The sequence below is a fragment of the Sinohyriopsis cumingii genome, chromosome 9 (genome assembly GCF_028554795.1).
Source record: "Sinohyriopsis cumingii isolate HCF-2022 chromosome 9, ASM2855479v2, whole genome shotgun sequence".
Taxonomy (NCBI): Eukaryota; Metazoa; Mollusca; class Bivalvia; order Unionida; family Unionidae; genus Sinohyriopsis; species Sinohyriopsis cumingii.
In genome coordinates, this window is record NC_142969.1 from 40,883,718 (window position 1) to 40,900,051 (window position 16,334).

Consider the following 16,334-nt stretch of genomic DNA (forward strand, 5'->3'; position numbering starts at 1 on the left):
ACAATTCGGTCGTCCAGTTAGGTAAGTAACCTTTGTCGAAAGTGCGTTTGGTTTTGCCAATGCGCACCCAATCTCCTACGGCCAACACTCCACTTTTCTGGGGGACAGCCCTCGTCGGGGACGTACCAAACAGGCGCTCAAACACCAGCACTTCGTTGTCGGGAGTTACGTCTTGCGGGGCACGTCCGATGCTTCGATGGTAAGATTGGTTGTACGCTTGCACCAGGTGCGGTAAGATGTCGATGTACTTCAGATTGTGGTGATGCGTAAAATATTTCAACATGCGTTCTTTCAAAGTGCGTTGAAAACGTTCCACGATGCTGGCTTTGGTTTCGGGATTCTCGGTGGTAAAAAAATGAATGTCACGTTTCTTTAATTCTTTTTGGAAAGCTTGGTTCAGAAATTCGGTGCCTTTGTCCGTTTGCCATCGAAGAGGGTGACGACCGCTTTGTTTCAACACCCGTTGCAGGGCTCGCACTAACTCGCTGCTCGATTTGGAAGTCAAGGGTACGACCCAAGCAAATTTGGAAAAGACGTCGATGACACAAAACAAATATTTGTAGCCACGATTGTAGCTGGCCAAATGAGAGACATCGGCTAAATTGGCTTGCCATTGATGATCGATGCCTTCCACTCGGGTGCGACTTCTGGCAAACTTGCGTCGAATGGGTTTGTGTAAAGTGTAGGTAGCTTGTTCTTGTAACCATCGTTGCACTTGAGGTAAACGGAGACTTTTCAGTCGCGTTTTGGCAGCACGATACAATTTTTGAACTCCTGCGTAACCTGCAGGATGGGAGGGATCGTAGTAAATGCTGGCTAAGACTTTTTCCATTTTTTTGGTGTTGGTTGGTGTGTTAATAAGACACCCACTCTTGGAGGATGCTACTCTTTTTCTCTTGGGGTACTTTCTTGGATTGCAATGCTTTGCGTGTGCGGCCAGCAATAGGTGTCGAAGAGGAGAAGGATGTCTGAGCGGGGGATATCGGTTCTTGTTTCAGTTCTGTCTTCACTTCTGTCTTCACTTTCTTTTTCTCTTGTGAGGAAGAAGGGGTGGCCATCATCTTTTTAATCCATCCAGTTCTGGAGGTAGGTGGTGTTGTTAACTTGCGTACTTTTTCTGGTGGAGTTTGAAACCCTTCCTCTTCTTCTCCTTTTTCTGTCTTGGTCACGGGTACTGGTGGTACTGGTACTGGTACTGGTACTGGTGCTGAACTTTTCATCAAGGTCTTAAAATCTTTCAGAGTGGGTAGAGCTGTTTCGTCTAAAGCCTTCTGGTGAAAGAGTTGCAGTCGTTGCAAGAGTTGACCGTACTTTTGTGATTTTTCTGTTTCGGACAAATCTTGGCGATCCATCAAGGACTGCAATTCGTGTTGTAACTGGGACATCTCGCTCAAATTGGGATTGGGAGGTAAATGCGGGGTGTATTGTTCTTGCCACCGATGGTATTCCATCCATCGTTTGTAAGGCACTAAAGCTAGTTTTCGTCCTTCCATGGGGTTGTCAGGGGTCGATTCTGAGATCTTGGAACTTCCGAGGCCTTTTTATCTTGCTCCCACCAGTCTTCCCAACATGGTTCCCAAGACTCCTTTCAGTATGGGGCCTAACAAGAGAGGTAAAATACCTCCACGTTGCACTAACATCTTCTTTTTTTGACGAATGGGAATTTTCTTTTGAACCATTTGGCGAAGAACGTGACGATGTTTGCCTAAGCATTTTTTCTGGTGTTTGGACAAAGGGATCGTGCCTTTCAAAACGTTCAAACAACATTCGCACACGGTATCGATGACCTCTTTGGAGGCTGTTTGAATGAGTTTTTTTCGTAGGGTTGGAGAAGCTTTGGACAGGACAGATAAGATGTCCCCATGTTTGGCTAAACGTGGTGGCAGTCCTTTCCTTTTCTTTCCTTGGGGTTTTCTGGAGGGTGACATCTTTGAGTCTTCAGGAGCACCAAAAAACACTGATACCCGACTTGGTCACAGGCCTTTTTTATACTGGAACGCGTCGCCACTGATTGTCTTGACGTCGTATTAGTCTGAGGACAGGCATGACACGTCGTGCAGGGGTACGCAACGGACTAAATCGAGCCAGTTCTTGCTTGGACAAATCCAGTAAACTTTGTAACATGTCCGATCTTTCTTGAACTTTGATTTTGGGAGAAGGTACTTTGTGAGCAGCAGCCACTGCCACTAAATTGGAAGGTCCTGCCACTGGGGAAGTTCTTTTGGGGGTCATCAACGGAGAAGTTCTTGGTGTGATCAACGTCTCCAAGTACTCTTCAGTTCTGGGTGTCATTAACGGAGAAGTGGACAAACGTGAAGCTCCTGGAGACGCAGTCACTGCCGTGGCAGGTCGTGGTTTGCGAGTGTAAGGTTGCGTCCTGGCCGAAGTGCCTCTCTTGCGGCTAGTTTTCTGTGGACTTTTCTTTTTCTGGGGGCTTCTTTTCTTTTTCCGGGGTGGTGGTGTCTGGTCAGAGGAGGGTCCTGCCACTGGAGAAGTTCTCCTTGGGGACCTGGTCTTTTTCTTCTTGGGGCTTCGTTGGACTTTTGTCTTGGGTATAACTTTGGGGGCATTAGGATCCCATCTTAAGAGTGAGCGAATGATGACCCCTCCTAGAGTACCGCTCCCTCCAGGTTTCAAAATGATTTGTTTTTTGGTTTGAGTGTCGATGCGGGGATCGGCCAGTTGGACCAAAGCGACTTTGTTTCGATCGAAAAAGCGTTTGGTTTGATGAGGAATCTGAATGATTCCTTGGAGTAATTGACGTGCCGTCACCGTGAACCATCGTAAGACTTCTTTGAGACTAGCTTCTAAGACACGAGCTCGTGTTTGTGGATCTTTTTCTCGACTGATGCCATACAAGGCACGAATCAATTTGACGGTAAGATGCGACTGAAGGGACGTCATGTTCGCACTGAGAGTGAGACAGACGAAAAAGGGTCTGAGGTTTTTATAGATTTTTTTATGGGGAGTGAAATGAAGTCGAGGACGGAGACGTGTACAGGACAGGCCCTCCGTCTTGGCACCAGTGGTGAAACAAGTGGGTACGAAATCGCAAATCCTCGGGAGTCGTAGGTTTCAAATCGACGAGTAAATAGGCGTGTGGAGTTTGAGTGGCATCGTCGTACGCCTGAGTCAGCCAAGGCGTTCCTAACTGTTTGGCTAAGACTTGCACTTGCGATTTATCTCGAGGGCTTTTAAACAAGACCACGTAATGCGCATTGAGACTGATGGTGCGATGGGCTTTACTTTGTTGAAACAAATTTTGGGTGATGTAAACGACACTGGCATTACGGTGATGTCCTTTGCGCGTGAACCACAGTTTAATTTCTTCTTCGTCTTCTCCTAACATGTCGTCGAAAATGACCAAATGGGTTAGACGGGAGTCAGAGACGATGCCGTCGTCTTCTTTAGGAATGCCTTCCACAAACACGATGGAATCGCCTTGACTTTCTCGCAAGAGGCTGTACGCCGATTGCCACTCTTTGTAACACCACACGATTCGTTGAGGGGGTCGATCGATCAAATGATGTTTATGTTCGATCAAACGTTTGACGAATTCGGTTTTGCCTGAACCGCTAGGGATGGCGAAGATACAAAGCCTCCCAACTGGCACGATCTAAGTGTTCGTCGATGACTTTGACAGTAGAGGAAGAGGGAGCAGAGACAGCAGAGGTAGCCATGGTGTGAGAAATGTCACTTGTGACACGAAAAACAAACAAGACAAGAGTTTATATACTTTTTCAGAACACGTTTATTGAATGTTTCAAACATGAATACGAAAGACAAAAATGCATAAAACCCAAAGGCTTGAGTACAAGAATAAAAGGCACATGATAACCATGAACGTGGAATAAACACAAGTGTCTGTACAACATGTTTTGGGTAAAATTCTAACCAGTTCTATAGTAGGGGTAAGGTCACACAAGTGTCCTCCTGGAAGGGTCTTTCAGGCCTGTCCACGACAGTCCTGTCCTGGGTGACGGGTTCTTCTGGCACCGTCACTAACACAGGTTGAAAAGTAACTTTTTTCCTTGAATAACTCTCGTGCATACTGGGCCACCTCTTGTGTCCAAGCCTCAAAACCCTGGTCTCGGTGATGTCCAACATTTGACTCCTAACCAATCTGGTTTCTTCTTCGTCAACGACATGGTAAGTTACTTCAATGAACAATGAACTATCGATCTTGCCTAGGGTTCCTTTTCATATACAGACCAATACCGACGTGACCGTACGGTAAGGTGAAGTGATTGGGAAGTCGCACTCGCTTCTGGTATACAATTTGATAGACTTTTTCCAAGGGTCGACTGACGATGTGGTGAGTGGGTAAACGTACAATCTTGTTCGGTTGATAGGTGGTCACTTTAAAGTTTCCATCCTCTCCCGATTGCAAGGCTTCTTTCAATACCCCAAAGTTGACCACTCGACTGGTACGATGATTCAGAGTCAGTCCTTTCACTTTGCACGTCGTGTGCACTTCTCCTTGTTTGTCCCGGTATTCGTAGCCGTAATTTTTGGGACCACCACTGACGAAACTTAGAATCTTGTCGTCGGGATGCTCGTCTGTCCAGGCTCCTAAACGGTCTCCTTCGATGTCAGGGTGCTGTTGAATCGGGTGATGGATGTAAATGCAACTGTCCGTGTCAAAGTCAGGACGCGTTCTTCTAACAGTTCTATTGCTTCGTACAATTTTAAGCGAGCATGAGCTGTCACGTAAGCCGCAATGATGACATTTCCAAAAGGGTCGTCTTGTACAAAGTCCAGATCTTCTTCGTAATTGACCAAGATCAAATCCTCTCGAACGACGTCCACGTGTTTCATGTATTTGGTTTTGTCGTGAATCATCTGGAAGTAGCGGGAAGGTTCTGTCAAATATTCCGTCTTGGGTAAACACGGTCGTTGTGCCATTTTACCCCACAAGCAATTTAACATCACTTTGGCAAACGATCGCCTGCCTTCGTTTTTTTCGATGTGGTCTGAAGAGATGCCTTCTTGTGCGTAGTATTTCTCTTTGAATTGTATTTGGTCTTCGGGAGTGTGACACCAGGAAGGATAGCCGCTGGCTTCTTGTTTCAGTTTCAAAAAGGCATCCACGTAGTCGGCGAAAATGCCTTTCTGAGTAGGGTCACCCTTGTGGTACTGTTGTGTCTTGGGAAAGTGGCAAATTTCGTACACTTCTAACAGTTGGTATCCCATGTCCATAGCTTTGAACAATTCCACGCTGACCCAGGTTCCCGTCAAGGCACGTTCTTCCTGGCTGTGATGGCAAGGTTGGTCCTGGTTGCACGTTTCGGCACAAGTACGGCACAAGGGAAACATCAGTTTGCCTTGACAATGGTGAGGTAAGACGGGATGGTATAGGTTCGTGGGAGGCAAAACTTTACACTTGATCAAGCCTTCGTATTGTCGAATGTTTTTCAGGTCGATGTGTTCCGGGAACAATTGCGGGTGCCCTACAGGAAAGCGACAATATTTGCACACGTAGGGATACAGCGAACACACGTCCAAGTATTTGATTTCTTCTCCTTTCTCTTCGTCGGCTTGGTACAGCAAACAGGTGGCATTGGTCCTTCCTCCGTACAAACTATCCCTCGGGTTCAGCGGGTCCATGAACTGGTAACTTTCCACGAGGCGTTTAAACTCGGGATCGGTTTTCAAACGGTGATCGTACTCGTGTTCCCACATTTCCACCACTTGGTATCCTTGCTGTTCTAACTTTAGGCGTCGCTGACAAGTGTCCTGGTACAAGTCTTCCATGGTTCGTTGCAAAAACTGATTTTTAGTGTCACATTCAGGGTAACAGACGGGACATCCGTGAAATAAGCAACCGTTAAACTCGTACACGATCTTGGGGTTTTCTAAGTCCCAGCCATCTACCGAATACGTTCCGATGGTCTTTTCGCCTCCTCCGTTGCGGGCATGCTGAATCCATTTGTCTTCCTTGTCGCACAAGTAATGTAACCAACGTAGGGCTTTGACCGAGTATTGACGCTTGGCATAGTGGGTCGTTTGAGGACTGATGACAGCCACGGTGTTTTCAGGCATGAATCGTTGGCGGTACACTAAGGAACACGCTTTGGCAATGGTGCAAGCTTCTTTCAAAGGATCGACCCCTCCGTGTTCCATGAACAGTTCTCGAAATTTTCCACAGCAACGTCGTAAAATGTCCACGTCGGAACGACAATACTTTAACATTTCTTCCTGAAAGTCGAAGGGGTCAGAGGCATGAGTCTGGTACCAAGCGTAGAAATCTTCTCGTTGTTCGGTACGCATGTTGTCGGGGTCGTAATAGTGAGCCTCAGGTAAATGGGGTAGAACGGCATGTTGATTGGCTTCCGTATTGAAAAAGTGTGGAAAGTACCCTTTAGCCATTTCTGTCATTCCAAACGTTTTAGGCATTCGACTCAAAGGCATGGCCAAGTAACTCATCGAATCTTTAAACTGTACTTGTCCCACTTGCATGAAAATGATTTTGGCTCCGTTCAAAGTGACTTTAGGACGCTCGGTGCCTTGTTCCGCATAGTACCTCAAAAGAAACTGTCCATCGTATCCGGAGAAATTGTGAGCCATCACCGTGGCATGACGATGACAATCTCCGTAACGTTCGATGTCCTCTTGGCTCCACGTCTTGTCGATGGGGTCTAAGACCCATTGGGCAAAATCGGCTAACGTGTTTGGTCCCCGAAAGATTTTTTCACGTCCTCCAGAAATCTTGCTGCAGTGAGGGCAATGACTGAAGATAGGTTCTTGAATGCACTTCTCGCACGCTCGATGAGCCACGCAGAAATTAGGGATGTGAATGCCAGTCTCTTGCATGCATTCGAAATCGAAAAAGATGAAATTGCCTTTCTTCTTGTGACCGTCCTCTTTCTCTGGTGGGGGTTGGTATTTTTGCACGTAACATTCGTGTTCCAAGTCCACGATGTGGTGACAAATGTGACATTTTTTCTTTCCTCGACATACGTGTGCCTTGGCATTGTTGGTAAGTATGCCTTGTCCACACGTAGGGCACAATCTCAGGAGTTGACAAGCACATTTCTTCTGTGAACCTTGTGTTTTCAAATGTTGCTGGTAACAGGCAGGGCTGACAAACGTGCGCAGACAAGTCGAACAAGGCACTGGTTCTTCGCTCAGACAGGGTGGAGAGGCCAAACATCCTGGGCATTTCAATCCACAATGCTTGTGTTGCTCTCGATTGTTATAACCATAATCACATTTCTCACAATAATAACTGTATCCCAGGAATCCGGTGATACTGGTAATGGTATCGAAATGGTCATCGTGATAATAAAGGTGAATGTATTTTCCGTCCTTAAAGTCCTGGCCTCGAAACAACAGAGACCCGCGCATTTCTTGATGGTGCACTTTCAAGGTGTAGCGTGGAGCTAGGGCATGTTGCAATTTTTGCATCTCAGGAATGCCACAGGGTGTGTCTTTGGACAGGCCAGCTTGTTGCAACAGGAGTTCTGCTTCGTTTCGTTGTTTGGTTCGGTTCGATTTTCGAATGTTCTCCCAGGTTCTTTTCCATTCTACCGTGTCGTTCTTGTTGGCATAGGTTCGTCCCACCACGATGGCACGGGTTAAGCACATCTGGTCTTGAGGGTTGTTAATTCGGACGAGACTTGTTTTGGTGTTGCGAAGGTCGTCCACCAATAACATCTTTTTGCGTCCTGTCCCTTGAGGAAGAGAGACGTGAGCCATTTTCAGTGTGGCTTTACCATCGGTGATGTCAAACTGGTCATTAGATTGTTGTACGTGTTGAATCTTGTCCATGACTTTGGAAGGGGTTAGTTCTGCGGGTCTGCTAAACTCGATCCAAACAGGGGATTTCAAACCGTCGTGATCTGTGGATAGTGTCAAGCGATCGTCTTCTTTGGGTTGACATTGTCGCTTGAGTGCGGTGAGCAAAGAATCCCACATCTCGGTGATAAACCCTTCTGCTTTCTCCAAGGGTACGTCGGCCTTGAAATCTTTAAACTTCACCGTGTAGGTGTAAGCCGTGGTTCTAAATTTTCTAGAGGAGCGCTTTTCCGTCTCTCGAATGGAATAGTACTTTTCAGGGTTGACTAAGGGTGGTGAACTTGGTTTAGAGGGTTCGGATTCTGGTTCACTCATGTCCTCTTCAAAATCACTGGCATGAATTTGTGCCAAGATTTCATCCCTGGCACGAGGCGATAGATCACGTTTCTGCCTCTTACTTTCTTCTTCTTCTTTCTTCTCGAATGAATATGATCGTTTCATCTTGAGTGCAAAACGTCAAATGACTCAAGTTCAAACACCATAGACTAATTTATAGTCATGGCAAACCAGCGTATATAAAAAGGGTGTGTCTTGTCCTTTCACTATTCATTTCACTCTCAAACCGAGGAGAACGATGGAAGAGACTACCCAGATGGAACGTTTCGTCAGAGCTTTGCGAGGGGTCATTAGAAAATTCTCTTCAGACCAGCCGACGGACTACTCTCCTTCCTTTCGAGATAAGAGTCAGGATGCTTGCTATATCTGTCAGAAGAAAGGGCATTGGTCTTCAGAGTGTCCAGACCGTCAAAAAAGAAAAAAAAACAGGGGCTAAAAAAGACAAAAGTCAAGATACCTGTTATTATTGTAAAGAAAAAGGACATTGGTCTCCAGATTGCCCAAAAAAGAAACAAGAGGAGTCAGAAGAAAAGAAGGATTCTTCAGAAGAAGAGAGGGATTCTTCGGAAGAAGAGAGGGATTCTTCGAAAGAAGAGAGGGATTCTTCAGAGGAAGAAGAGGAAGAAAGAAGACAATTCTATTTAAAAGAAGCAAAGAAACAGGAGAAGAAAAGAAGAAGGGAAGAAAATGAGGAAAAAACGGTGAAGAAATTCAAAAAACAGAGAGACTAAACAAGGAGAAAGAAGAAGTCAATGAACTTTTAATTAAAGTGTTCTGTGGTGAATTGTGAATTGGATTGTAAAAAATGGATACAAGAATACATCAATGATATAAGGTAAGTGTCTTTGAGTTTTGATTTTAAAATAAGAAGCTACACTCACGCACTCATACACAGACACGTACTATAAGGGTAAAATGGGTGGGGTTTATTTTTGAGTTATTGGCAAATTGAAATTGTATTTCTTTTCGAGAAATGTGGGTGGCCCTGAAAAGGGCCTTTTTATTTTGGTGTAGGGGTGAGTTTAACCAATCAACTTTAACTGCCTTAAGCCTTTGCCACGGCCAAGGCCTACTTCTGATGATTGGGTTGAAATCACTAAGAGTGGTACGACAGGCTTAGTCACAGGGTTGGCGTGTTTAGCTCGGGAAGGTCGTATTCTCTTCGGTCATGATAAAGAAGTCTGATACATTTGTTTCAGACTTCTTAACTCCGCTAAAATGTCCAACAGTACCGTAGCCGTTTGATTTTCACCCTCTTGTTTCTTTGCTGCTACTTCTTCTTGCTGTTGCTGCTGTTGTTTTTTTCTTACCTCTTCTTGTTGCTGTTGCTGTTGCTGTAGGAGAAAAGCTTGTTCCGCTTCCTTTTGTCGTTGCATAAATTTCTCCAATTCTTCTTTCTGTCTCTGTCTAAAATTCTCCACTTGCGGTAATGAAGAAGGTAACGAAGGTTCCGGAACAAATTCTTGCGAGGTAAGAAAATCCACAAAATCCCAGTGTACCTCTTCTGAAAGTAAGTCCGGGTTCCCTTGGGCAGTCTCCCCTGCTGGTGCACCCCAATGGATCGTTTTCTGAGTTTCCGTCATGTTGAATCACTGTCGCATAGATTGACTGCACACAAGCGCTAGCGAATCTATATAGACCAACTGACGTCACAGACTACTCTCTTCGGATTGGATGCGGGCTGACTGAATTTTGTAACGCGTGTTTGGATTGGTGAATGAACTCAATCCGTTTCAATCCTACCTCTACCTATAAATAAGCGCAGTTCAGTGCATTGATTCACCTGTTCTCGTCGCTTCAAGATGTGGACCGATGTGCAATCTTCTACGCTTGTGTCTTCCATGATGTTCCGGACGGACATACCCATGTATGTCCGATCCAAGTGGACCGTTGTCCACAGGACAAACACCAGCCTGTGGATACGTAGGATCTACGTAGAAAGACAAGGATGCCTGAAAAGAGTGCTGATTTACGGACCAACAGTGAGACGTAGCCTAAGGACAAGAAGAAGACCAATGCGGTATCATTTATGTTAATGAATACATTAACATAAACCCAAAGGCCCTTTTCAGGGCCAGCCATATTTCTCGAAAAGAGATAGCCTTTCCATTGCCTACCCCTTTTTTTAAATTTAAATTTAAATTTAAATTTAAAAAAATTTAAAAAAAAGAAAAAAAAAATCCCAAAAGCCCAAACTCTATTTCCCATGTTAATTTCCCTTGTCCCTAGAAAGACCCAAACTCTATGTTAAATTCCCATTGTCCCTAGAGTAACCCACGATTTTTCTCCATGTTAAATTTCCATTGTCCCTAGAGTTGCCCAGGGGTCTTTTTAATGCTAAGTCCCATTGTCCCTAGGGTGCCCCACCTTACTACTCCTGATGGTGATGAAATAGACTCTAATCCGGATACTGAATCTGAAATCCTCCTTTATATTAAAACAGAGTAACGCGTGAACTTCACAGTGTTATAGTTCTCGCTAGAGGACACACGGTACTAATTATACGGAAGAACTGTGAACCAGTCTAGAAATGGGTGAAGAAATAATAGAGTATTTACAGGTTTGGTGGTCCATAATTGGTTAATAATGAAAATTAAAATTTTAGGAAAAATATCTTTTGAGAGCTTATCCTATATGTAATGTAACAAAAATATTGACAAATTTCTACTGATGCAATTTTAGCATTTTTACAGGCTTGACTCAGGAGTACTCAATACTGAAAGTAGCACCTGATTCATTTGGTGCAGAATCAATAACACGTGTTTCATGCACATGTATGTAAACAAATTGCCGCGGGTCATATGGTGTTCTCCACACATAAGCTTGCACCAAGGTTAGATGTGCACGAAAAATTATAGGTGCCATTATCAGCACCCATAAATTTTAAGTTATTGAATTTTGAATATGATAGTGTTTCCATATGTTTACCATTGGAGTGGAATTAGTACCGTGAGTCCTAGACGGTCTCCAAGCGTTACTCTTGCCTTTGGATGATCTTGTTTTCCACGCATGCGTCAGCAAAAAAAAAAAAAAATCAGTAACCGATGGATACACAGGCGTTCTGTTCTGACATGACTTAATACTATAAAAGTGAGCGTTCTGAATGATTTAATGGTATGGGTCAAAAGAAGAGGGATTTTACTTACCAAGAGTATTCAAAGGTCAATCGAAAAAAATTATTAGTTATTAGTTACTAGTGATCGATCGATAGTGTGAACTGATCGGAGGGTGAAGTGTCCGGAAAATAACGGAGATCTGCTTGTTGGTCTAAAAGATAAACAGCCCGCTTTTCACCTGGTGACATCTAAGGGAAAGACAACTGAGATCTGAAGGTAACTGCACTGCCACCATTCCACTTTAATTAATGATTGCTCTACCCCCCCCCCCCCCGATAGTTTATTCAAAACAAAAGTTATCGAAATAGCTGTACAATTTATAACACAAGTAGAAATATTACTGATCCTTTGTCCTGTACCAGTTTGATATGCCACTAGTTTCACAGTAAGTCACTTTGCAGTGATTAGTAGACTATATTTTTACTAAAATTTGTAAAACGTCTAATAATCGTTTGGCAAGGGATTTTTAGAATGATTTTAGCTACACAAACTAAATAATCCATTAGAAAGAAGAAGAAGAGTTGCAACAGTAACTGCGACCAAGAATGAATACTCTTCTGGATGGCACTTATCATGATTGAAAGCGTTACTTCCCTTGTTGTGTTCCAATCTCTGAATTTGAAGACTCTGTGAAAAAAAATTAGATTCGTATGTTCATAGGTGATTTACTAGGCTCTTATTCATTCAGGTTCTGTGACTTTGGTGAAAAACAAAACCTTTCCAAAGCCATTATTGATTTAGAACCAAATCTGCATGGTACTGTTAAAATTCCTATGTTGTGTTTTTTATTTATTGTTTTTTCTTCTTCCCAGGATGCATTTCTTAAATTTTCTACGGTTACGCCCTTTCAGAATTGTTAAGCAGAATAAACAGTAAGACTCGAATAAATCGAACCATTTCACTCAACTGTTACGAATCTATGGTCTTGAACAAAGAAACAGAAAAGAGCGAAAACCAACAAGTGTTATAAAATTCAACAAATAATTTATTTCCTAAGAATACAAAGTGAAAATTTTTCAAAGAACTTACAGTATTGTGAATAAAATAGCAAATGGTCCTAAAAGTTCTATAACAAGTCTAAAAGTATAGAGTATTCCAAATCCATTCCATTTTTGAATGTGCTGATATGCCAGTAGACTCGAACGTGCCAATGTATCAACAGTCTTGATGTATGACAATGATATAATCCAAAAGCTCCTGGAATGAACTCGCAGTAATCGCAGCATGGTGATTGAGTCCGAAAAGTCAAAGAGCACTTTGTATTTCTAATGAATAATTAAAATAAATAAATCCTTTCATATATTAACTGAAACACAATTTAAACTGATTTCTCTAAAGGCCCGTGTAAAGATAAAAATGAGTAATTCTAAAGTAAGCAGCATTTAAATGAAAAGCTGACACATTAACAGAACTAGGATGAGAGTAATTTTCCCATCACATTCCTAAACAGCATGCATGTAAAACATTTTTAATTTCTAAATAATTCTAGATCTTGAACGCAACATCTTAATCGAACCCTTAGTGCATCAAGGTGCGATTTGCACTTTGGTCAGTTTTGACATTTTATGATCCATTAATTAGTTGTACACTTCTTTCGCTTTATCAGCAAATTCATTATTTATTTGTTAACTTCGTTTGCTATTTCACAGTGGTTTTACGAACTAAATAGTTGACTTATGGGCCAGATAATATAATGGATGTTTTAAAGGTCAATATTAATGGATACCGTTTGTATTTTGCTGAATATAGTAGCTTGTATATATTATATAAGTACTAAAGCAAGAAATAAAGCATATAATTCGTTTGTATTTTACAGAATAACGTAACTCATTTCTATTATATCATTACTAATATGCCCCAAATGTTTTTACTTGCATTGTGTTCAGTTGATTTCTTTCAAAACAAAACCAGTTTGAAATAAAACAATAATACACTTTCAGATTAATGCATTTCTGATGAATAGAATGATCTACTTGTATTTGCCATGTAATGACCAAAATAAAATATTATCGTAATGTTACAATATTTTATGTTACACGCAGGTACAATACGGAGAGTTGTCCGACTGGTCAGACAGTACAAGCAATGCTGTCATTTATAACATAGACACTCAAATGGAAAATGCAAATGAGAAAGCACATCCTAAAAGTGGTTCTAAGAATATCATTGATGATGGCGGAGACCGCGAGGATGAAACCTTGGCCGTTGTTCCAGACAAGGAAATGGCGGATTCTTGAAAAAGGACGAGTATGATGATACGGATGATGCAAATGATGATAAGGATTACCAGCCTCCAAAAGATGAATTCATTTCATCTAATTCAAACATATCAGGGTCCTTAAACAGTTATAATTATAGACTGACCAAAAAAAACATGGAAGAAAAGACGGGAAAGTCAATCAAGAAAAAAACTGTTAAAATCCAAACATACACATTTATCTTCACGAGATCGGAAACATAAAATTAACGACACATTATTAAAGGAAATACAAACACGAACTTAACAAAAGAGAGACACTACTCTTAAGAAAATGGCTAAGCTGAAGAGCAAAAGATTTCACAAGTTATCAGAAACCAACATATTATGTGACTTGACAACTTGCTTGCTTGCAATGGCTATAAACATGTTACTGTTACTACTGATGGGGATTGGTTCTTTGCAGCACTTAAAGTTCAAACGCGGCAAGATTTATCTGTTGAAATGTTTAGTAAACAAATAGCTTAGCTCATGTAAAGCAAAAATCATACAGTATCAATTTCCTACAGGATAATGGTTCTTCAGAGGACAGGACAGTGCACTTTGCACGTGAAGTTGAATCAGTCAAGGGAAAGGGACAATCGAAAATACCTATTGCTGACAGTATGCCATTAGCTGCACAAAAAAAATGTAGCCAAATAAAGATAGTCTCAAGTGAGATTTCTAATGATGTTATGAAAAAAGCCAGACCTGACTCACTTTGACCAAAAGTCGTACATCTATTTAGCATATCTGAAGATCAAAGGTGAAGAGCATTTAGTCGGCGTGGACAGTAGTGTACAAAGAGGAAACACTACTGGCAAAGGAAATAATACTAACGCTTTGCGAAAACCAGCGAAAGCAAAGCTTGGTGGTTGACATGGTGATATAAAACCACATAAAGAAGCACCATATCAAAGTCCGAAGCTATTGAATTTTTTCAAAAGGGAAAAGTAACACCAGGGTTATGTAAAATTAATATTCGAAAGAAAGAAAAAAAAACAGAAATATGAATACTTTATTGGCGCAGCTATGCAAAGGTTTCAAAAACGTTTCTTCCCAGCACGAAGGTCAGCACCAGAAAATTGTCTGGGTAAAGGTACAGGAAACATCCCCAGGAACTATAATTCTTAACGAAACATTTGATGAAAATGCCTTCATGAAAATTACAGTTTTTAAAGAATATGGTCAAGGAATCAAATGCCAAACTTACATGCACAAAGTGAACTGAAAGCACGCTACACCGAGAAAATACCAATATCGAACAATAAGAAAACATATTTACTAGCCCTTTGCTGGTGTCTTCATTCCGGAGGAATTTCATCGATATTACGAAGGAATACCAGCATCAAAGCATAAAAAGATTGTCTTCCAATGACAGATGTATCAGAACGTGAATATGAAACTGATGATAAATAAGTAATCTGTGACTGAAATGCATCAGTGGCTTTTAAAGGAAGTAATTATAAAGATGGTTACTCTTCTATTTTAGAAGTGCATGATAAGTAGTGTAAAATATACAATGTCGTGTTGTCCTGAGTACAAACAGTAACATTCTTTTTAACTTTATTATTGTGACCGCTCCGGTGGCCTAGTGGTTAGAGCGTCCACCTCGGATGCGGGAGGTCGCGTGTTTGAACCCCTATCGAGTCATACCAAAGACATAAAAATGGTACAAACAGCTGCCTCGCTTGGCGCTCAGCATGAAGAGGTTAGTGTTAGGACTGATCGACCTGGTATCAGGATAATATAACTGGGTGGGACATCATTATACATGTCTGTAGCATGATGCCCCAGTGCTAGACATCACTATAAACTGCCACACTGCACACATCGTAGCGATATGACTGAAAAATTGTTAAAGCTACGTTAAAAATCCAAACCACACACACACGCGCATGGCGCGTCCGCCTCGGATGCGGTAGGTCGCAGGTTCAAACGCCGGACGAGTCATACCAAAAACTCATAACAAGGCTTAGCACTACGAGGTTTATGTTAGGACTGGTCGGGCTGGTGTCTGGATAATGTGGCTGGGTGGGACATGATGCTACGTATCTGCGACATGATGTCCTAGTGCTAGACATCACGATAAACTACCACACTGCAGACATCGAAGCGATATGACTGAAAACTTGTTCAAGTTACGTTAAAAATCCAAAACACACACACACACACACACACACACACACACACACACTTTATTATTGTACTCATCTTTAAAAGAAAAAATAGTTTAAAGCTTGGAGGTTGTTTGAAGATTGCGTTTTAAATCATGTACAAAACAAAGAAAGTAATTCAGCAATAATACGTATCAAACCTTGATAGTTGATAATTTATTGTATTGCAATAACATACTTTTTATAGCAAGATGTTTGTAAGCATCAAGGTGCCATACGCCAAACAAACAGTGACACTCACAAGGTTTCAAATATCGTGTGTATGAATCGAGGTTTTTATTTGACAAAAGGGACATAACTTATAAATATACGAGAGTCTCAGTATAAGTATATCACCATATTTTGTACACTGATGTAAGCTACACAGTACATACTTAGATACTATTAATATCACTTACATAAAAAAATACTATTAATATCACTTACATAAAAAGTGTAAATCTTTAAACACCTTTTTTTAAGAAATCTAAAACTTCAGATAGCACCTCGTTGCACTAAGGGGTCACGTTAAGAATGTTTACCTCCAAGTAATACTGATCTTAAAATATACTATCAACTCAGTGACAAGTATTGGCTATGTAATAGGCTGTTTACTCCCACCCACCCAACTTAATAATGCATTAGTCAGGTAGGCCCAACTCCTATCCTAAATTATGGATAAAGGTCAACCGC